Raw genomic sequence first — 23,533 nt, forward strand, 5'->3', positions numbered from 1 at the left:
GCTCTAACAAACCTCTGAGACCTACTCAGAGATTACATTACACACAGGTGGACTCTATTTACTAATTAGGTGACTTCTAAAGGCAATTGGTTCCACTAGATTTTAGTTAGGGGTATCAGAGTAAAGGGGTTGAATAAAAATGCACACCACACTTTTCAGATATTTATTTGTAAAAAAAAAAATAGAAAAACATTTATCATTTTCTTTCCACTTCACAATTATGTGCCACTTTGTGTTGGTCTGTCACATAAAATCCCAATAAAATACATTTACATTTTTTGTTGTAACATGACAAAATGTGGAAAATTTCAAGGGGTGTGAATACTTTTTCAAGGCATTGTAAACATGTGAAAAGTGTGGGGTGCATTTGTATTCATGCCCCCTGAGTCAATGCTTTGTAGAATCACCTTTTGCTGCAATTATAGTGCAAGTCTCTTTGGGTATGTCTCTACCAGCTTTGCACATCTAGAAATGAAATTTTTGCCCATTCTCCTTTGCAAAATAACTCAAGCTCTGTCAGATTGGATGGAGAGTGTCTGTGAACAGCAATTTTCAAGTCTTGCCACAGATTCTCAATTGGATTCAGGTCTGGACTTTGTCTGGGCCATTCTAACACATAAATATGCTTTGATCTAAACCAATCCAATGTAGCTCTAGCTGTATGTTTAGGGTTGTTGTCCTTCTGGAAGGTGAACCTCCGCCCCAGTCTCAAGTCTTTTGCAGACTCTAACAGGTTTTCTTCTAAGATTGCCCTGTATTTGGCTCCATCCATCTTCCCATCAACTCTGACCAGCTTCCCTGTCCCTGCTGAAGAAAAGTATCCCCACAACAGGATGTTGCCACCACCATGTTTCTCAGTGGGGATGGTGTGTTCAGGGTGGTGTGCAGTGTTAGTTTTCCGCTACACATAACGTTATGATTTCAGGCCAAAAAGTTACATTTTGGTCTCTTCTTAACAAAGTACCTTCTTCCACATGTTTACTGTGTCCCCCACATGGCTTCTTGCAAACTGCAAACAGGACTTCTTATGGCTTTCTTACAACAATGGCTTTCTTCTTGCCACTCTTCCATAAAGGCCGTATTTGCAAAGTGCATGACAAATAGTTGTCCTGTGGACAGATTCTTCCACCTGAGCTGGGGATCTCTGCAACTCCTCTAGAGTTACCATGGGCCTCCTATCTGCTTTTCTGATTAATGCTCTCCTTTCCTGGCCTGTCAGTTTAGGTGGACGGCCATCTTTTGGTAGGTTTGCAGTTGTGCCATTCTCTTTCCATTTTCAGATGATGGATTAAACAGTGCTCTGTGAGCTGTTCAAAGCTTGGAAAAATTTTTTATAACCTAACCCTGCTTTAAACTTATCCACAACTTTATCCTTGACCTGTCTGGTGTGTTCCCTGGTCTTCATGATGCTGTTTGTTCACTAATTTTCCCTAGCAAACCTCTGAGGGCTTCACAGAACAGCTGTATTTATACCAAGATTAAATTACAAACATGTTGACTCTATTTACTAACTAGGTGACTTCTAAAGGCAATTGATTCCACTAGATTTTAGTTAGGGGTATCAGAGTAAAGGGCTGAATACAAATGTACCCCACACTTCTCACATATTTATTTGTAAAAAAAAAATTTGAAAACTATTTATCATTTTCCTTCCACCTCACAAGAATGCACCACTTTGTGTTGGTCTATCACATAAAATCCCACAAAAACACATTTAGGTTTTTGGTTGTAACATGACAAAATGTAGAAAGTTTCAAGGGGTATGAATACTTTTTCAAGGCACTGTATGTAGCGCTGACAATTAAAGCAGCGCTTTACATATATATTGTACATTAACATCAGTCTCTGCCTTTAAGGAGCTTACAATCAATGGTCCCTAACTCACATTCGTACATACATATACTAGGGCCAATTAACTTACCGGCATGTCTTCGGAGTGTGGGAGGAAACTGGAATATCCAGAGAAAACCCATAAAGGCACAGGGAGAACATGCAAACTCCAGGTAGTGCCATAGTTGGGATTCAAACCAACAACCCTGGTGCTGCCAGGTGGAAGTGCTAACCACTTAGACACTGTGCTGCCTATAGTGTAGTTCATTTGCTGAGCATAGCCAAAATGGGCTTGAGGAGAGCTGAGCCAAATGAGAAAAATTTACCACATGTATTTGATCTACATACATAATGCAAATGTTGAAGCTCGGTTCTGCCCCCTTACTCTTATACCCGTAGCACTGCCCAGCAAGTGCAGTTATGATAAAAACTGCCCTGCCACTAAATGCTTAAAGTGTTAAGAACCATTTAATTAGCCTTCCACAAATACTACAACCATATGTTCCTTCTTCTTTGATTATTTTAATATGTCAAATACTTGTTAAAATGTATTTTAGAAGAAAACCAGAAACGTGAGTGACAATCGTCACTTCAAGATAGTGCTTTTCTTTAGCTGTTCTGATCAGGAAAACTGAACAGTCACATGTTGAAGTAAAAAAATTTGTAGCGATATGCCAAACTGTCTGACGGTAATTACAACATCTGGCAAACTGTGGGAGCTCACTTTTCTTCCCATCTGTTTTTAAATTTGTAACCATACAGTTTCATAGCTCCACAAAGACTTCTTTGCTGTAGCATAATTTGCATTACTTCACACTGCACAGACTGAGGACAATTGAGTTTTATTAAATGCAGTCAATTATGCACTGTACAAAATAATTTCTATGGATGTGAACAGTCTATAGCTTTCACTAGTCAAATCAAGCAAAACAGAGGTATTGATACTTGCATTGTTACTAAAGAGTGCTAACTTGAATTTTTGATATTATTTTTATAACATGTTTAGTTAGGAGTAAGGCTGGCTATACAGATTAGATTAATTTTAACTTATTATACCTGTGTCAGTATTTTTGATCATGTGTTTTTAGGATGACAGACTTTGTTTAAAAACAATTTCACAGTACCATCATTCTTATTGCTAATAACATGGGCACTGTAAATCCAAACATTATGATCAGGAAAGACTGACATTTTTTAAACTAATAACATTTGTGAAAAAGAAAAGCAGTGCATATTTTCAATGATCACATATGTTAAATTATTATTGCAGTGGTTGCGAATTGAAATGTAGTGCGATCAAACATTAAATCTGAAATTACTCAAACTTTCTTCATAAAAGCTCTTGAGATAAGATATCAGCCACACAAGGAGTGCCCTGTTTTCAATAAGTCAGCTGACTCACAGAGCTTGATTTACTAAGGGATTAAAGGTTTTTTTTTTTTCCAAAGTGAAAGTTCACTTTGCAGCATTAGTGTTTATTTAGCTTAGTGAATAAGGTACAGCTGTGTTAACTTCAATCATTCGATCTTGTGAACCCCTCCTCCAGATTTTTAATTTCCCTTAAACATGCTTAAGTATACAATGTAAACATACTGTAGCTTCACATTATTCTTAATTTTGCTAAGCAAATACATTCTACTCCTTTAGTAAGACAGTCCAATAGAATTCCGTTATAAGAAATAACAGTAAAGTAGGACCATTGCGTACCACATACAAAGGGAGCAAAACCTGAGTATGTAATGAGCAAATATGGCTGTGCTTATGTACAAACATAAGTACAAAGAGGCCCTGCTTTTTAAACCTTTTTTAAATGCTTACTGATAATATTGTTTACATCTTGCTGATCTCTTTTTTTATGTCTATCTAAAATAAATAAGAAAATCTATAAAACTATACATTCCCTTTAAAGAGGAAGTAAACTCTGCTGCTTATTTGTTGTCTTTTATTACCTGCAAATTAAAGGCATAATGTGCTAGTATGGATTGCACACTAGCAAATTTTGTGACACTTATCTGCAAACAAAGCCTTCATTGTTCCCTCTGCAGGCCGCATCCATCTTCCTCCTGGGTCTCCTGGGTGACTGACCAGAGCCGTGTGACGCCACTCTCATGCATGCGCGTGGGAGCTGCCGGTCACAGCACAGGGCTCTGACAAAATGGCACCTGCAGCCGTTCCTTCAGAGCGCATGCGCCAATGACATCATTGGCGCAGTATACAGTAAATATCTCATAAACGGTGCAAGTTTAGGAGATATTTACAGTACCTATAGGTAAGCCTTATTTTAGACATTAGAGGGAGATTTACTTGCTCTATAAAATAGAGATGAAATTCAAATTCATGGCCATGTAGATTTTGACCCAAATTTTACATGTTTGCAGTTTGCCAAAAGGGTGAACTAAAGGCCCATACACACGATAAGAAAATCGGGAGTAAAATTTTGTCCGACGAACGATCTGCCAATTTTCTGATCGTTATTATGGTGCTTTCAATAGCCATTTACGAAATTTCAGATGTCAAAAAACTGGATGTGCATGCTATAAAAAACATTTCAGGATGTCAACACATCATTAAATTTTTGTTTAATTTGTAGTTTTCATCCGAATAAAATTGTAAGAGCAAGACTACGCATGTTCAGAAAAGAAAGAACACATACAAAACGATTCAACACATTACATCTCTTCTGAAGTTGAATTCTGTCATACGAGAATTTTGTATGTTGAGTAACCTCTTCACTTTTGATAGGAGACTAACATGCAACAAAAAACTGATGAAAATTCACCCGATAATCTGATCGTGTGTACCAGGCTTAAGTGCCTCTTTGTTTACATTCAGATGCCGGATGGAGAAATAACATTTGCAGCGATAGTAATTCACACTCATAATGTCACTAAAATTATAATATAAACACAATGTGGAAACATTGGGGTTGATTTACTAAAGCTGGAGAGTGCAAAACCAGGCTCACTTCTGCAAAGAAACCAATCAGCTTCCAGGTTTTATTGCCAAAGTTTATTTGAACAAGCTGAGATTAGAAGGCGATTGGCTACCCTGCACAGCTCAACCAAATTCTGAGTGCACCCGCATTAGTAAATCTACCCCATTGTGTTTTCTTTTATCTGTTTCAAGCATTCCTATGAAGCTATGCATAGCAATATCAAAAGTCTGAGAAATTATTTTTTTCAGCTTTTGGGTTTAGCACTCAATGGTGTCAGTGACAGCTGGCAATCCAGCCTGCACACGCACATGGCCCAACCAGAGTTGCTGATCCTCAGTGTGGTCCTAAAATGGTTCTGGGATGAATAGCCGCTATCTCAGTACCATTTTAAAATTGGGGCTTGGACTAAGGTTAAAAAAATGTAAAATATTTTTGTTTGTCACAAAACACAGAAAATGCTTTATGACCTCCCACACATGTACAAGGTATCCATTTTAAAATAGTTTACAATTAATGTATGTCTTGCTAAGTGCATTGGTCTAAACTTTTTTTGGTCATTTAACATTTTCAGCACCAGACACTGGCCAGAAAGCAACCCAAAAGTAAACATTTTATATATCGAAGTGTATTATACCTTAGTTGTGGTGGCCACATTAGTTTAATTTTTTGCAGGCTTTTTCCTTTATTTTTACCCAGTAGTTCTGCAAAATACATTTCCTGTCCCAGGTTGGCTATGCTCACTCACTTCACAAGTATCTATGGATGGAGTAATTGTTGTTGCTAGGCTGTTCTGCTGATTTCTACTACTAACCTTTCCTCCACTCTTCATCTCCATTACATTGGGAGACATTATTTTGCAGTTACAAACAATAATAGATTCCCTGCGCTAAGGTCAGAAAAGTTATGAATTTCCTGGAGCTGCTGGACACAAAAATATACCCTGGATATTAACCACTTCAGCCCAGGAGGATTTGGCAGCTCAATGACCGGAGGACTTTTTACAATTTGGCACTGCGCTGCTTTAACTGGTAATTGCGCGGTCATGCAATGTTGTACCCAAACGAAATTTGCGTCCTTTTTTTCCCCCAATTAGAGCTTTCTTTTGATGGTATTTGATTGCTTCTGCGATTTTTATTTTTTGCGATATAAACGGAAAAAGACAGAAAATTTTGAAAAAAAATGATATTTTCTACTTTTTGTTATAAAAGAATGTAATAAACTCAGTTTCAATTTTAGTCATACGTTTAGGCCAAAATGTATTCAGCCACATGTCTTTGGTAAAAAAAAATGTCAATAAGCGTATATTTATTGGTTTGCGCAAAAGTTATAGAGTTTACAAACTAGGGTACATTATCTGGAATTTACGCAGCTTTTAGTTTATGACTGCCTGTCTCATTTCTTGAGGTGCTAAAATGGCAGGGCAGTACAACCCCCCCAAATGACCCCATTTTGGAAAGTAGACACCCTGAGGAAATTGATAAGAGACATGTTGAGCCCATTGAATATTTTATTTTTTTGTCACAAGTGATTGAAAAATGACTACCTATCACAGTTTCGGAGGCCCTGAAATGTCAATATAGCACAACCCCAGCCCCCCCCCCCCCAAATGACCCCATTTTGCAAAGAAGACACTTCAAACTATTTGCTGAGAGGCATGTTGAGTCCATGGAATATTTTATATTTTGACACAAGTTTTGGGAAAATTACAATTTTTTATTTTTTTTTAATTTTTTTTACACAACGTTGTCACTAAATGATATATTGTTCAAACATGGCATGGTTATATGTGGAATTACACCCCAAAATACATTCTGCTGCTTCTCCTGAGTATGGGCATACCACATACGTGGAACTTTTTGGTATCCCCGTACTCAGGAGAAGCAGCAGAATGCATTTTGGGGTGTAATTCCACATATAACCATGCCATATCTGAACAATATATCATTTAGTGACAACTTTGTGCAAAAAAAATGAAATAAAATAAAAAAGTGTAATTTTCCTGAAACTTGTGACAAAATATAAAACATTCCATGGACTCAACATGCCTATCAGCAAATAGATTGGGGTGTCTACTTTTCAAAAAGGGGTCATTTGGGGGGGGTTGAACTGTCCTGGCATTTTATGCACAACATTTAGAAGTTCATGTCACACATCACCCACTCTTAACCACTCGAAGACAAAGCCCTTTCTGACACTTTGTGTTTACATGAAAAAATATTTTTTTTTTTGCAAGAAAATTACTTTGAACCGCCAAACATTATATATTTTTTTAAAGCAAAGGCCCTACAGATTAAAATGGTGGGTGTTGCAATTTTTTTTTTTTTTCACACAGTATTTGCGCAGCGATTTTTCAAACGCAATTTTCTTGGAAAAAACACACTTTTTTTAATTTTAATGCACTAAAATACACTATATTACCCAAATGTTTGATGGAATAAAAATGATGATCTTATGCCGAGTACATGGATACCAAACACGACGTGCTTTAAAATTGCGCACAAACGTGCAGCGGTGACAAACTACATACATTTTTAAAAGCCTTTACAGGTTACCATTTCAGATCAACAATGAGGGGCCAACTGCTAAAATTACTGCCCCTGATCTGACCTTCGTGGTGATACCTCACATGCATGGTGCAATTGCTGTTTACATATGACACCAGACCAACACTTGCATTCACCCTTGCACGCATTTATTTTGCTTTTTTATTATATTTTTAACCTGTTCCTTTCATTTTTTTTAATCATTTTTATTGTTATTTCAGGGAATGTAAATATCCTTTATGATAGCAATAGGTAGTGACAGGTACTCTTTTTTGAAAAAATTGGGGTCTATTAGACCCTAGATCTCTCCTCTGCCCACAAAGCATCTGACCACACCAAGATTGGGGTGATAAAATGTTTTGCCAATTTCCCAATGGCGCTGTTATATCCGGCGAAACCTAAGTCATAAAATGTTCGTGGCTTCCAGTTTCTAAGGCCATAGAGATGATTGGAGCCATTCTGGTCTCTGATCAGCTCTATGGTCAGCTGGCTGAACCACCGGCTGCATTCTCGGGTTCCCTGTTGGGATAGGAGAGCCCAAGAAAACCATGGAAGATGGTGGGAAGGGGGGGACGTTCCTTCCCACTGCTTATAAAAGCAGTCTGAAAAGAATGATACCAAGATGATCATTCTGGTATAACCACTCAAAGTCCAGCAACATACCAGAATGTTGCTGGTCCTTGTTGGGCATACATTGTAATGTTCTTTTTTTCATGCAGCCTGTGGGCTGATCAAAAAAAAGAGATTGATCAGTGGGTATGCCCACCATTAGAATACCGCCCTTCATTCAGCCACTTCTAATGATGGGGATACATGCACCATTTTGTTTTTAACTGTGGTCATGAAATCGACCTCTGCACAGTGTTAAGCTAAAGCTACAAGTTAGTGTAGTGCGTCCTCTGCACAGTGTTCAGCTAAAGCTACAAGTTAGTGTGGTGCGACCTCTGTACAGTGTTCAGCTAAAGCTAAAAGTTAGTGCAGTGCGACCTCTGCACGGTGTTCAGCTAAAGCTACAAGTTTGTGTAGTGTGACCTCTGCACAGTGTTCAGCTAAAGCTACAAGTTAGTGTGTGCCACCTCTGCACAGTGTTCAGCTAAAGCTACAAGTTAGTGTAATGCGACCTCTGCACAGTGTTCAGCTAAAGCTACAAGTTAGTGTAGTGCAACCTCTGCACAGTGTTCAGCTAAAGCAACAAGTTAGTGTAGTGCGACCTCTGCACAGTGTTCAGCTAAAGGTACAAGTTAGTGTAGTGCACAGTGTTCAGCTAAAGCTACAAGTTAGTGTAGTGCGACCTCTGCACAGTGTTCAGTTAAAGCTACAAGTTAGTGTAGTGTGACCTCTGCACAGTGTTCAGCTAAAGCTACAAGTTTTTTGTAGTGCACAGTGTTCAGCTAAAGCTACAAGTTTGTGTAGTGTGACCTCTGCACAGTGTTCAGCTAAAGCTACAAGTTAGTGTAGTGCCACCTCTGCAGTGTTCAGCTAAAGCTACAAGTTAGTGTAATGCATCCTCTGCACAGTGTTCAGCTAAAGCTACCTGTAAAAGGTTGCTGTTTTTTTCCTGATCCTATCACTACCGCAGGAAAGCTACATTATTTACACATTAGTGTAGTGCGACCTCTGCACGGTGTTCAACTAAAGCAACAAGTTAGTGTAGTGCGACCTCTACACAGTGTTCAGCTAAAGCTACAACTTAGTGTAATGCGACCTCTGCACAGTGTTCAGCTAAAGCTACAAGTTAGTGTAGTGTACAGTGTTCAGCTAAAGCTACAAGTTCGTGTAGTACGACCTCTGCACACTGTTCAGCTAAAGCTACCTGTAGAAGGTTGGTGGTGTTATCCTGATCCTATCACTACCGCAGGCAAGCTACATTATTTACACTTTAGTGTAGTGCGACCTCTGCACAGTGTTCAGCTAAAGGTACAAGTTAGTGTAGAGCAACCTCTGCACAGTGTTCAGCTAAAGCTACAAGTTAGTGTAGTGTGACCTCTGCACAGTGTTCAGCTAAAGCTACAAGTTAGTGTAGTGTGACCTCTGCACAGTGTTCAGCTAAAGCTACAAGTTAGTGTAGTGCGACCTCTGCACAGTGTTAAGCTAAAGCTACAAGTTAATGTAGTGCACAGTGTTCAGCTAAAGCTACAAGTTAGTGTACTGCTACCTCTGCACGGTGTTCACCTAAAGCCAAAAGTTAGTATAGTGCGACCTCTGCACAGTGTTCAGCTAAAGCTACAAGTTAGTGTAGTGCGACCTCTGCACAGTGTTCAGCTAAAGCTACAAGTTAGTGTAGTGTGACCTCTGCACAGTGTTCAGCTAAAGCTACAAGTTAGTGTAGTGCGACCTCTGCACAGTGTTAAGTTAAAGCTACAAGTTAGTGTAGTGCGTCCTCTGCACAGTGTTCAGCTAAAGCTACAAGTTAGTGTAGTGCGTCCTCTGCACAGTGTTCAGCTAAAGCTACAAGTTAGTGTGGTGAGACCTCTGTAGAGTGTTCAGCTAAAGCTAAAAGTTAGTGTAGTGCGTCCTCTGCACAGTGTTCAGCTAAAGCTACCTGTAGAAGGTTGCTGGTGTTTTCCTGATCCTATCACTACCGCAGGCAAGCTACATTATTTACACTTTAGTGTAGTGCGACCTCTGCTCAGTGTTCAGCTAAAGCTACAAGTTAGTGTAATGCACAGTGTACAGCTAAAGCTACAAGTTAGTGTAGTGCGACCTCTGCACAATGTTCAGCTATAGCTACAAGTTAGTGTAGTGCCAACTCTGCACAGTGTTCAGCTAAAGCTACAAGTTAGTGTAATGCATCCTCTGCGCAGTGTTCAGCTAAAGCTAATTATACAAGGTTGCTGGTGTTTTCCTGATCCTATCACTACCGCAGGTAAGCTACATTATTTACACTTTAGTGTAGTGCGACCCCTGCACAGTGTTCAGCTAAAGCTACAAGTTAGTGTAGTGCGACCTCTGCACAATGTTCAGCTAAAGCTACAAGTTAGTGTAGTGCAACCTCTGCACAGTGTTCAGCTAAAGCTACAAGTTAGTGTAGTGCGTTCTCTGCACAGTGTTCAGCTAAAGCTACAAGTTAGTGTAGTGCACAGTTCAGCTAAAGCTACAAGTTAGTGTAGTGCGACCTCTGCACAGTGTTCAGCTAAAGCCACAAGTTAGTGTAGTGCGACCTCTGCACAGTGTTCAGCAAAAGCCACAAGTTAGTGTAGTGCGACCTCTGCACAGTGTTAAGCAAAAGCTACAAGTTAGTGTAGTGCGACCTCTGCACAGTGTTCAGCTAAAGCTACAAGTTAGTGTAATGCATCCTCTGCGCAGTGTTCAGCTAAAGCTAACTATAGAAGTTTGCTGGAGTTTTCCTGATCCTATCACTACCGCACTTAAGCTACATTATTTACACTTTAGTGTAGTGCGACCTCTACACAGTGTTAAGCTACAGCTACAAGTTAGTGTAGTGCGACCTCTGCACAGTGTTCAGCTAAAGCCACAAGTTAGTGTAGTGCGACCTCTGCACAGTGTTCAGCTAAAGCTACAAGTTAGTGTAGTGCAACCTCTGCACAGTTTTAAGCTTAAAGCTACAAGTTAGTGTAGTGCGTCCTCTGCACAGTGTTCAGCTAAAGCTACCTGTAGAAGGTTGGTGGTGTTTTCTTGATCCTATCACTACTGCAGGCAGCTACATTATTTACACATTAGTGTAGAAGGTTCTCTGCACAGTGTTCAGCTAAAGGTACAAGTTAGTGTAGTGCACAGTGTTCAGCTAAAGCTACAAGTTAGTGTAGTGCGACCTCTGCACAGAGTTCAGCTAAAGCTACAAGTTAGTATAGTGTGACCTCTGCACAGTGTTCAGCTAAAGCTACAAGTTTTTTGTAGTGCACAGTGTTCAGCTAAAGCTACAAGTTTGTGTAGTGTGACCTCTGCACAGTGTTCAGCTAAATCTACAACTTAGTGTAGTGCGTCCTCTGCACAGTGTTCAGCTAAAGCTACCTGTAGAAGTTTGGTGGTGTTTTCCTGATCCTATCACTACCGCAGTCAAGCCACATTTTTTACATTTTAGTGTAGTGCGACCTCTGCACGGTGTTCAGTTTAAGCGACAAGTTAGTGTAGTGCCACCTATGCACAGTGTTCAGCTAAACCTACAAGTTAGTGTAGTGCGACCTTTGCACAGTGTTCAGCTAAAGCTACAAGTTAGTGTAGTGCGTTCTCTGCACAGTGTTCAGCTAAAGCTACAAGTTAGTGTAGTGCACAGTTCAGCAAAAGCTACAAGTTAGTGTAGTGCGACCTCTGCCCAGTGTTCAGCTAAAGCCACAAGTTAGTGTAGTGCGACCTCTGCACAGTGTTCAGCAAAAGCCACAAGTTAGTGTAGTGCGACCTCTGCACAGTGTTCAGTAAAAGCTACAAGTTAGTGTAGTGCGACCTCTGCACATTGTTCAGCTAAAGCTACAAGTTAGTGTAATGCATCCTCTGCGCAGTGTTCAGCTAAAGCTAACTATAGAAGTTTGCTGGTGTTTTCCTGATCCTATCACTACCGCACTTAAGCTACATTATTTACACTTTAGTGTAGTGCGACCTCTACACAGTGTTAAGCTACAGCTACAAGTTAGTGTAGTGCGACCTCTGCACAGTGTTCAGCTAAAGCTACAAGTTAGTGTAGTGCGACCTCTGCACAGTGTTCAGCTAAAGTTACAAGTTAGTGTAGTGCGACCTCTGCACAGTGTTCAGCTAAAGCCACAAGTTAGTGTAGTGCGACCTCTGCACGGTGTTCAGCTAAAGCCACAAGTTAGTGTAGTGCGACCTCTGCACAGTGTTCAGCTAAAGCTACAAGTTAGTGTAGTGCAACCTCTGCACAGTGTTAAGCTAAAGCTACAAGTTAGTGTAGTGCGTCCTCTGCACAGTGTTCAGCTAAAGCTACCTGTAGAAGGTTGGTGGTGTTTTCCTGATCCTATCACTCCCGCAGGCAAGCTACATTATTTACACTTTAGTGTAGAGGGTCCTCTGCACAGTGTTCAGCTAAAGGTACAAGTTAGTGTAGTGCACAGTGTTCAGCTAAAGCTACAAGTTAGTGTAGTGCGACCTCTGCACAGTGTTCAGTTAAAGCTACAAGTTTTTTGTAGTGCACAGTGTTCAGCTAAAGCTACAAGTTTGTGTAGTGTGACCTCTGCACAGTGTTCAGCCAAAGCTACAAGTTAGTGTAGTGCCACCTCTGCAGTGTTCAGCTAAAGCTACAAGTTAGTGTAATGCATCCTCTGCACAGTGTTCAGCTAAAGCTACCTGTAAAAGGTTGCTGTTTTTTTCCTGATCCTATCACTACCGCAGGAAAGCTACATTATTTACACATTAGTGTAGTGCGACCTCTGCACAGTGTTCAACTAAAGCAACAAGTTAGTGTAGTGCGACCTCTACACAGTGTTCAGCTAAAGCTACAACTTAGTGTAATGCGACCTCTGCACAGTGTTCAGCTAAAGCTACTAGTTAGTGTAGTGTGTCCTCTGCACAGTGTTCAGCTAAAGCTACAAGTTAGTGTAGTGTACAGTGTTCAGCTAAAGCTACAAGTTCGTGTAGTGCGACCTCTGCACACTGTTCAGCTAAAGCTACCTGTAGAAGGTTGGTGGTGTTTTCCTGATCCTATCACTACCGCAGGCAAGCTACATTATTTACACTTTAGTGTAGTGCGACCTCTGCACAGTGTTCAGCTAAAGGTACAAGTTAGTGTAGAGCGACCTCTGCACAGTGTTCAGCTAAAGCTACAAGTTAGTGTAGTGTGACCTCTGCACAGTGTTCAGCTAAAGCTACAAGTTAGTGTAGTGTGACCTCTGCACAGTGTCCAGCTAAAGCTACAAGTTAGTGTAGTGCGACCTCTGCACAGTGTTAAGCTAAAGCTACAAGTTAATGTAGTGCACAGTGTTCAGCTAAAGCTACAAGTTAGTGTACTGCTACCTCTGCACAGTTTTCAGCTAAAGCCAAAAGTTAGTATGGTGCGACCTCTGCACAGTGTTCAGCTAAAGCTACAAGTTGGTGTAGTGCGACCTCTGCACAGTGTTCAGCTAAAGCTACAAGTTAGTGTAGTGTGACCTCTGCACAGTGTTCAGCTAAAGCTACAAGTTAGTGTAGTGCGACCTCTGCACAGTGTTAAGTTAAAGCTACAAGTTAGTGTAGTGCATCCTCTGCACAGTGTTCAGCTAAAGCTACAAGTTAGTGTAGTGCGTCCTCTGCACAGTGTTCAGCTAAAGCTACAAGTTAGTGTGGTGCGACCTCTGTACAGTGTTCAGCTAAAGCTAAAAGTTAGTGTAGTGCGTCCTCTGCACAGTGTTCAGCTAAAGCTACCTGTAGAAGGTTGCTGGTGTTTTCCTGATCCTATCACTACCGCAGGCAAGCTACATTATTTACACTTTAGTGTAGTGCGACCTCTGCTCAGTGTTCAGCTAAAGCTACAAGTTAGTGTAATGCACAGTGTACAGCTAAAGCTACAAGTTAGTGTAGTGCGACCTCTGCACAATGCTCAGCTATAGCTACAAGTTTGTGTAGTGCCAACTCTGCACAGTGTTCAGCTAAAGCTACAAGTTAGTGTAGTGCGACCTCTGCACAATGCTCAGCTATAGCTACAAGTTTGTGTAGTGCCAACTCTGCACAGTGTTCAGCTAAAGCTACAAGTTAGTGTAATGCATCCTCTGCGCAGTGTTCAGCTAAAGCTAATTATACAAGGTTGCTGGTGTTTTCCTGATCCTATCACTACCTCAGGTAAGCTACATTATTTACACTTTAGTGTAGTGCGACCTCTGCACAGTGTTCAGCTAAAGCTACAAGTTAGTGTAGTGCGACCTCTGCACAATGTTCAGCTAAAGCTACAAGTTAGTGTAGTGCGACCTCTGCACAGTGTTCAGCTAAAGCCACAAGTTAGTGTAGTGCGACCTCCGCACAGTGTTCAGCTAAAGCCACAAGTTAGTGTAGTGCGTCCTCTGCACAGTGTTCAGCTAAAGCTACCTGTAGAAGTTTGGTGGTGTTTTCCTGATCCTATCACTACCACAGGCAAGCCACATTTTTTACACTTTAGTGTAGTGCGACCTCTGCACGGTGTTCAGTTTAAGCGACAAGTTAGTGTAGTGCCACCTATGCACAGTGTTCAGCTAAAGCTATAAGTTAGTGTAGTGCGTTCTCTGCACAGTGTTCAGCTAAAGCTACAAGTTAGTGTAGTGCACAGTTCAGCTAAAGCTACAAGTTAGTGTAGTGCGACCACTGCACAGTGTTCAGCTAAAGCCACAAGTTAGTGTAGTGCGACCTCTGCACAGTGTTCAGCAAAAGCCACAAGTTAGTGTAGTGCGACCTCTGCACAGTGTTAAGCAAAAGCTACAAGTTAGTGTAGTGCGACCTCTGCACAGTGTTCAGCTAAAGCTACAAGTTAGTGTAATGCATACTCTGCGCAGTGTTCAGCTAAAGCTAACTATAGAAGTTTGCTGGTGTTTTCCTGATCCTATCACTACCGCACTTAAGCTACATTATTTACACTTTAGTGTAGTGCGACCTCTACACAGTGTTAAGCTACAGCTACAAGTTAGTGTAGTGCGACCTCTGCACAGTGTTCAGCTAAAGCCACAAGTTAGTGTAGTGCGACCTCTGCACGGTGTTCAGCTAAAGCCACAAGTTAGTGTAGTGCGACCTCTGCACAGTGTTCAGCTAAAGCTACAAGTTAGTGTAGTGCAACCTCTGCACAGTTTTAAGCTAAAGCTACAAGTTAGTGTAGTGCGTCCTCTGCACAGTGTTCAGCTAAAGCTACCTGTAGAAGGTTGGTGGTGTTTTCCTGATCCTATCACTACTGCAGGCAGCTACATTATTTACACATTAGTGTAGAAGGTTCTCTGCACAGTGTTCAGCTAAAGGTACAAGTTAGTGTAGTGCACAGTGTTCAGCTAAAGCTACAAGTTAGTGTAGTGCGACCACTGCACAGTGTTCAGCTAAAGCCACAAGTTAGTGTAGTGCGACCTCTGCACAGTGTTCAGCAAAAGCCACAAGTTAGTGTAGTGCGACCTCTGCACAGTGTTCAGCAAAAGCTACAAGTTAGTGTAGTGCGACCTCTGCACAGTGTTCAGCTAAAGCTACAAGTTAGTGTAATGCATACTCTGCGCAGTGTTCAGCTAAAGCTAACTATAGAAGTTTGCTGGTGTTTTCCTGATCCTATCACTACCGCACTTAAGCTACATTATTTACACTTTAGTGTAGTGCGACCTCTACACAGTGTTAAGCTACAGCTACAAGTTAGTGTAGTGCGACCTCTGCACAGTGTTCAGCTAAAGCCACAAGTTAGTGTAGTGCGACCTCTGCACGGTGTTCAGCTAAAGCCACAAGTTAGTGTAGTGCGACCTCTGCACAGTGTTCAGCTAAAGCTACAAGTTAGTGTAGTGCAACCTCTGCACAGTTTTAAGCTAAAGCTACAAGTTAGTGTAGTGCGTCCTCTGCACAGTGTTCAGCTAAAGCTACCTGTAGAAGGTTGGTGGTGTTTTCCTGATCCTATCACTACTGCAGGCAGCTACATTATTTACACATTAGTGTAGAAGGTTCTCTGCACAGTGTTCAGCTAAAGGTACAAGTTAGTGTAGTGCACAGTGTTCAGCTAAAGCTACAAGTTAGTGTAGTGCGACCTCTGCACAGAGTTCAGCTAAAGCTACAAGTTAGTATAGTGTGACCTCTGCACAGTGTTCAGCTAAAGCTACAAGTTTTTTGTAGTGCACAGTGTTCAGCTAAAGCTACAAGTTTGTGTAGTGTGACCTCTGCACAGTGTTCAGCTAAAGCTACAAGTTAGTGTAGTGCCACCTCTGCACAGTGTTCAGCTAAAGCTACAAGTTAGTGTAATGCATCCTCTGCACAGTGTTCAGCTAAAGCTACCTGTAGAAGGTTGCTGTTTTTTCCTGATCCTATCACTACCGCAGGCAAGCTACATTATTTACACTTTAGTGTAGTGGGACCTCTGCACGGTGTTCAGCTAAAGCGACAAGTTAGTGTAGTGCGACCTCTGCACAGTGTTCAGCTAAATCTACAACTTAGTGTAATGCGACCTCTGCACAGTGTTCAGCTAAAGCTACAAGTTAGTGTAGTGCGTCCTCTGCACAGTGTTTAGCTAAAGCTACAAGTTAGTGTAGTGCACAGTGTTCAGCTAAACCTACAAGTTAGTGTAGTGCGACCTCTGCACAGTGTTCAGCTAAAGCTACCTGTAGAAGGTTGGTGGTGTTTTCCTGATCCTATCACTACCGCAGGCAAGCTACATTATTTACACTTTAGTGTAGTGCGACCTCTGCACAGTGTTCAGCTAAAGGTACAAGTTAGTGTAGAGCGACCTCTGCACAGTGTTCAGCTAAAGCTACAAGTTAGTGTAGTGCAACCTCTGCACAGTGTTCAGCTAAAGCTACAAGTTAGTGTAGTGCGACCTCTACACAGTGTTCAGCTAAAGCTACAAGTTAATGTAGTGCACAGTGTTCAGCTAAAGCTACAAGTTAGTGTAGTGCTACCTCTGCACGGTGTTCAGCTAAAGCCAAAAGTTAGTATAGTGCAACCTCTGCACAGTGTTCAGCTAAAGCTACAAGTTAGTGTAGTGCGTCCTCTGCACAATGTTCAGCTAAAGCTACAAGTTAATGTAGTGCACAGTGTTCAGCTAAAGCTACAAGTTAGTGTAGTGCAACCTCTGCTCAGTGTTCAGCTAAAGCTACAAGTTAGTGTGGTGCACAGTGTACAGCTAAAGCTACAAGTTAGTGTAGTGCGACCTCTGCACAATGTTCAGCTATAGCTAAAAGTTAGTGTAGTGCCACCTCTGCACAGTGTTCAGCTAAAGCTACAAGTTAGTGTAATGCATCCTCTGCGAAGTGTTCAGCTAAAGCTAACTATACAAGGTTGCTGGTGTTTTCCTGATCCTATCACTACTGTAGGTAAGCTACATTATTTACACTTTAGTGTAGTGCGACCTCTGCACAATGTTCAGCTAAAGCTACAAGTTAGTGTAGTGCGACCTCTGCACAGTGTTCAGCTTAAGGCACAAGTTAGTGTAGTGCGACCTCCGCACGGTGTTCAGCTAATGCCACAAGTTAGTGTAGTGCGACCTCTGCACAGTGTTTAGCTAAAGCCACAAGTTAGTGTAGTGCGACCTTCGCACAGTGTTCAGCTAAAGCTACAAGTTAGTGTAGTGTGACCTATGCACAGTGTTCAGTTAAAGCTACAAGTTAGTGTCGTGCACAGTGTTCAGCTAAAGCTACAAGTTAGTGTAGTGCTACCTCTGCACGGTGTTCAGCTATAGCCACAAGTTAGTAAAGCAACAAGATAGTATAGTGCGACCACTGCACAGTGTTCAGCTAAAGCTACAAGTTAGTGTAGTGCGACCTCTGCACAGTGTTCAGCTAAAGCCACAAGTTAGTGTAGTGCGACCTCTGCACGGTGTTCAGCTAAAGCCACAAGTTAGTGTAATGCAACCTCTGCACAGTGTTCAGCTAAAGCTACAAGTTAGTGTAGTACAACCTCTGCACAGTGTTCAGCTAAAGCTACCTGTAGAAGGTTGGTGGTGTTTTCCTGATCCTATCACTACCGCAGGCAGCTACATTATTTACACATTAGTCTAGTGGGTCCTCTGCACAGTGTTCAGCTACAGCTACAGGTTGGTGTAGTGCACAGTGTTCAGCTAAAGCTACAAAATACTGTAGTGTGACCTCTGCACAGTGTTCAGCTAAAGCTACAATTTAGTGTAGTGCGACCTCTGCACAGTGTTCAGCTAAAGCTATAAGTTAGTGTAGTGCACAGTGTTCAACTAAAGCTACAAGTTAGTGTAGTGCGACCTCTGCACAGTGTTCAGCTAAAGCTACAAGTTAGTGTAGTGCGTCCTCAGCACAATGTTCAGCTAAAGCTACAAGTTAGTGTAGTGCACAGTGTTCAGCTAAAGCCACAAGTTAGTGTAGTGCGACCTCTGCACAGTGTTCAGCTACAGCTACAAGTTAGTGTAGTGCGACCTCTGCACAGTGTTCAGCTAAAGCTACCTGTAGAAGGTTGGTGGTGTTTTCCTGATCCTATCACTACCGCAGGCAAGCTACATTATTTACACTTTAGTGTAGTGCGACCTCTGCACAGAGTTCAGCTAAAGCTACAAGTTTGTGTAGTGCACAGTGTTCAGCTAAAGCTACAAGTTTGTGTAGTGCGGCCTCTGCACAGTGTTCAGCTAAAGCTACAAGTTAGTGTAGTGCCACCTCTGCACAGTTTTCAGCTAAAGCTACAAGTTAGCGTAATGCGTCCTCTGCACATTGTTCAGCTAAAGCTACCTGTAGAAGGTTGCTGGTGTTTTCCTGATCCTAAAACTACCGCAGGCAAGCTACATTATTTACACTTTAGTGTAGTGCGACCTCTGCACGGTGTTCAGCTAAAGTGACAAGTTAGTGTAGTGCGACCTCTGCACAGTGTTCAGCTAAAGCTACAAGTTAGTGTAGTGCGACCTCTGCACAGTGTTCAGCTAAAGCTACAAGTTAGTGTAGTGCGTCCTCTGCACAGTGTTCAGCTAAAGCTACAAGTTAGTGCAGTGCGTCCTCTGCACAGTGTTCAGCTAAAGCTACAAGTTAGTGTGGTGCGACCTCTGTACAGTGTTCAGCTAAAGCTACAAGTTAGTGTAGTGCGTCCTCTGCAGAGTGTTCAGATAAAACTACCTGTAGAAGGTTGCTGGTGTTTTCCTGATCCTATCACTACCGCAGGCAAGCTACATTATTTACACTTTAGTGTAGTGCGACCTCTGCACAGTGTTCAGCTAAAGCTACAAGTTAATGTAGTGTACAGTGTTCAGCTAAAGCTACAAGTTAATGTAGTGCGTCCTCTGCACGGTGTTCAGCTAAAGCTACAAGTTAGTGTAGTTCACAGTGCTCAGCTAAAGCTACAAGTTAGAGTAGTGCGACCTATGCACAGTGTTCAGGTAAAGCTACAAGTTAGTGTAGTGTGACCTCTGCACAGTATTCAGCTAAAGCTACAAGTTTGTGTAGTGCATAGTGTTCAGCTAAAGCTACAAGTTTGTGTAGTGTGACCTCTGCACAGTGTTCAGCTAAAGCTACAAGTTAGTGTAGTGCCACCTCTGCACAGTGTTCAGCTAAAGCTACAGGTTAGTGTAATGCGTCCTCTGCACAGTGTTCAGATATAGCTACCTGTAGAAGGTTGGTGGTGTTTTCCTGATCCTATCACTTTCGCAGGCAAGCTACATTATTTACACTTTAGTGTAGTGCGACCTCTGCACAGTGTTCAGCTAAAGCTACAAGTTAGTGTAGTGCGACCTCTGCACAGTGTTCAGCTAAAGCTACAAGTTAGTGCAGTGCACAGTGTTCAGCTAAAGCTACAAGTTAGTGTAGAGCGACCTCTGCACAGTGTTCAGCTAAAGCTACAAGTTAGTGTAGTGCGTCCTCTGCACAGTGTTCAGCTAAAGCTACAAGTTAGTGTAGTGCACAGTGTTCAGCTAAAGCTACAAGTTAGTGTGGTGCGACCTCTGCACAGTGTTCAGCTAAAGCTCCAAGTTAGTGTAGTGCGACCTCTGCAAAGTGTTCAGCTAAAGCTACAATTTAATGTAGTGTACAGTGTTCAGCTAAAGCTACAAGTTAGTGTAGTGCTACCTCTGTACGGTGTTCAGCTAAAGCCACAAGTTAGTATAGTTCGACCTCTGCACAGTGTTCAGCTAAAGCTACAAGTTAGTGTAGTTGACCTCTGCACAGTGTTCAGCTAAAGCTACAAGTTAGTGTAGTGCGTCCTCTGCACAGTGTTCAGCTAAAGCTACCTGTAGAAGGTTGCTGGTGTTTTCCTGATCCTATCACTACTGCAGGCAAGCTACATTATTTACACTTTAGTGTAGTGTGACCTCTGCACAGTGTTCAGCTAAAGCTATAAGTTAGTGTAGTGCAACCTCTGCACAGTGTTCAGCTAGAGCTACAAGTTAGTGTAGTGCGACCTCTACACAGTGTTCAGCTAAAGCTACAAGTTAATGTAGTGCACAGTGTTCAGCTAAAGCTACAAGTTAGTGTAGTGGTACCTCTGCACGGTGTTCAGCTAAAGCCACAAGTTAGTATAGTGCGACCTCTGCACAGTGTTCAGCTAAAGCTACAAGTTAGTGTAGTGCGACCTCTGCACAGTGTTCAGCTAAAGATACAAGTCAGTGTAGTGCGTCCTCTGCACAGTGTTTAGCAAAAGCTACAAGTTAATGTAGTGCACAGTGTTCAGCTAAAGCTACTATCAGAGAGGTTACCTGGTTGGGTGCCAGTGCGCGCCGGGTAGCGTTGGTGCTCGTGTTCCCGTGCGTGCTGGGGCGCGTGTTCCTGGGGGCACTGGCGTGTCTGGTCTGACCGGCCGTGGCGTGCAGGGTGGCGTCCGGGCGTGCGTGCGTATGCGCGTTCGCGCTAGCGCGCGTTTGCCTATGGGCGTTACCTCAAATAGGCTGATTGGCGCCAAAATGCCACGCTCGTGCACGCGCCGATTCGCCAAAGCGCCCCGCGCCCCGCATGCGCCCGAGCGCGCCCCCGACACCGGCGTGCACGCCAACACTACTGGGCGCGCGCTCGGGCGCATGCGGGGCGCTTTGGCGAATTGGCGCGTGCACGAGCGTGGCGTTTTGGCACCAATCAGCCTATTTGAGTCTGCCTCTATCCCTGTTCGGTGCTGCCTGATCAACAGCTCTGTGTCTAGTTCCGTGATCCTCTCTGTGTTCCTGTATCTCTGAAGTTTGACCCGTTGTGACCTGGCTTGCCTTTTGGACCTCCTTGATTGCTGCCTGAACTTGTTTGACCTTGTTTCTGCCTGCTCCCTTTGTACCGTTGCTGCTAGCCCGTTGCCGACCTCTGCCTGTGTGTTACCAGCCTGATAAACTCCTGCTCAGCATCAGTTCCAGTATTCCTGAAGTTCTACCTGTTGCTTGAAAGACCACCCTTCTCCAGGATCCTTACATCAGGCCCTCATACCACTCCGCATTCGCGGGCTTCCTGTTTACTCTATCAGGGGCCCCGAATCGGATACGTAAGGGAGCCTACCCTCTGCCCAAGCGGACTCACCTGTCTGGTAAGTGTGGGACCTGACAGTATCAGGCAGCCATGACTGAGTCCGGGCAGGGGGCCTCCCCCATGGATGAACTTTGCAGGCATCTAGCGGGCCTCACCCAAGCCGTTAAAAGCTTACAGGAGTGCTATACCAGACTGGAAGGACAGGTCCAGGCCCTCTCAGCATCCCCTCCGGGAGCAGCACCTGCTAATACTGCCTCAGCGCCCTCTGTAGTAATGCTCCCACCAGAGCCTAGGGTGCCTACACCTGAAAAATTCTCTGGAGAATGTTGCATGTTCCGGGCGTTCCGCAGCGCATGCAAACTTTATTTTGCCTTACAACCCCATACGTTTTCCTTGGAGGCTACCAAAGTGGGGTTCGTCATATCTCTTTTGTCCGGCGAGCCTCAGACCTGGGCCCACCACCTGCTGGAGCAAAAGGCCAGATCTCTGGATTCCTTGAATGACTTTTTCATAGCTATGTCTCAGTTATACGAGGACCCCCAGCTAACAGCCACGGCAGAAGCCGCCTTGCACTCCCTTCAACAAGGCCGCAGAGCGGCCGAATATTACGCTGTGGAGTTTAGGCATTGGAGCTCTGATACGGAGTGGAATGACGGGGCTTTGCGTCACCAATACCGGCTGGGGTTGTCGGACCCTCTTAAAGATGAATTGGCACGGGTAGGGGTACCTCAGACACTAGAGGAGCTTATAAACCTGTCAATCCAAATTGACCGCCGCCTCAGAGAGAGACGTTCTGAGACGTCCGTTGGCCATCCACGCTTCACTTGGATGCTACCCAGAGCTCCTAGTGCCCCGAACCAAGCTCCGCCTGTCCCATCTGTTCCAACCCAGGAAGCTCCTGAGCCCATGCAGCTGGGACTGCTCCGTCCCTCTTTGACCCCAGAAGAGAAAACACGTAGACGCACACTCAACCTGTGCCTGTACTGTGGAGAGTCTGGACACTTTGCAAGGGCATGCCCCAACAAGAGACGTAAGTGCCTGCCATCCTCCTCTTTGTGTGCACCTGTTTTACCCAGATCCAGTAACCACTTAACACTTTCCGTTATATTACAGTTACCTGGAAGGAACATCCCAGTACCGGTCATCATTGATTCGGGAGCATGTAGCGGATTCATTGACCGGACCTTCATTGAAAATCACCATATTCCTACTCAACCCAAGGCCCAGGGATTGGCAGTTTTCTTAGCGGGCGGCTCCACCCTCAGCTCCGGTCCTGTTACCCAGGAAACTGTTCCTCTACTGGCCACCATTGGCCCGGAACACCAGGAACTTTTACGCCTGGATGCCATCTCCTCTCCCCTCTTCCCAATTATCTTAGGAATGCCTTGGCTACAGGCTCACAATCCCAGTATCAACTGGTCCACAGGCAAAATCCAGTTTTCATCCGAATATTGCAAGCAACACTGTTTACAGGGGACCCCTTTGACATCCTCTCAATGCCTTTGCCTAGATTCAGAAACCAAGTCTTATCAAAATCTTCCCGAACCTTACCGGGATTTCCTGGATGTATTCAGCAAAAAGGGGGCAGAAACTCTTCCAGTACATAGACCCTACGATTGCCCGATAGAACTTTTACCTGGAACTGAAGTTCCCTTTGGGAGGATTTTTCCCTTAACTGAGCAGGAGCTGGGCACCTTGAAAGTCTATATAGACGAAAACCTAAAGAAAGGATTCATTCGTCCCTCCACATCTCCAGCAGGTGCAGGCATCTTTTTCGTAGAGAAGAAAGATCACTCCTTACGTCCCTGCATCGATTACCGGGAACTCAATAAAATTACTATAAAGAACAGATACCCACTACCTCTGGTGCCCGAATTATTTCAGAGATTAGGATCTGCTACCGTCTTCACCAAGCTGGACCTCCGCGGAGCCTACAATTTGATCCGCATAAGAGAAGGGGACGAATGGAAGACGGCTTTTCGTACTTGATTCGGGCACTACGAGTACCTCGTCATGCCCTTTGGCCTATGCAATGCGCCAGCCACATTCCAGCACTTCATCAACGATGTCTTTCGTGACTTTCTGGACCTATATGTCATCGTTTATCTGGACGATATCCTGTTTTTCTCTGCTTCCCTGACTGACCACCGCAAACACGTGCGAAACGTACTTACCCGACATAGACAACATTGGCTTTATGCCAAACTCGAAAAATGCGAGTTCGAGCTCCAATCCATCCAGTTCCTAGGCTTGGTCAT

The sequence above is a fragment of the Aquarana catesbeiana genome, linkage group LG05, assembly GCF_042186555.1.
Source record: "Aquarana catesbeiana isolate 2022-GZ linkage group LG05, ASM4218655v1, whole genome shotgun sequence".
In the NCBI taxonomy this organism is placed as follows: Eukaryota; Metazoa; Chordata; class Amphibia; order Anura; family Ranidae; genus Aquarana; species Aquarana catesbeiana.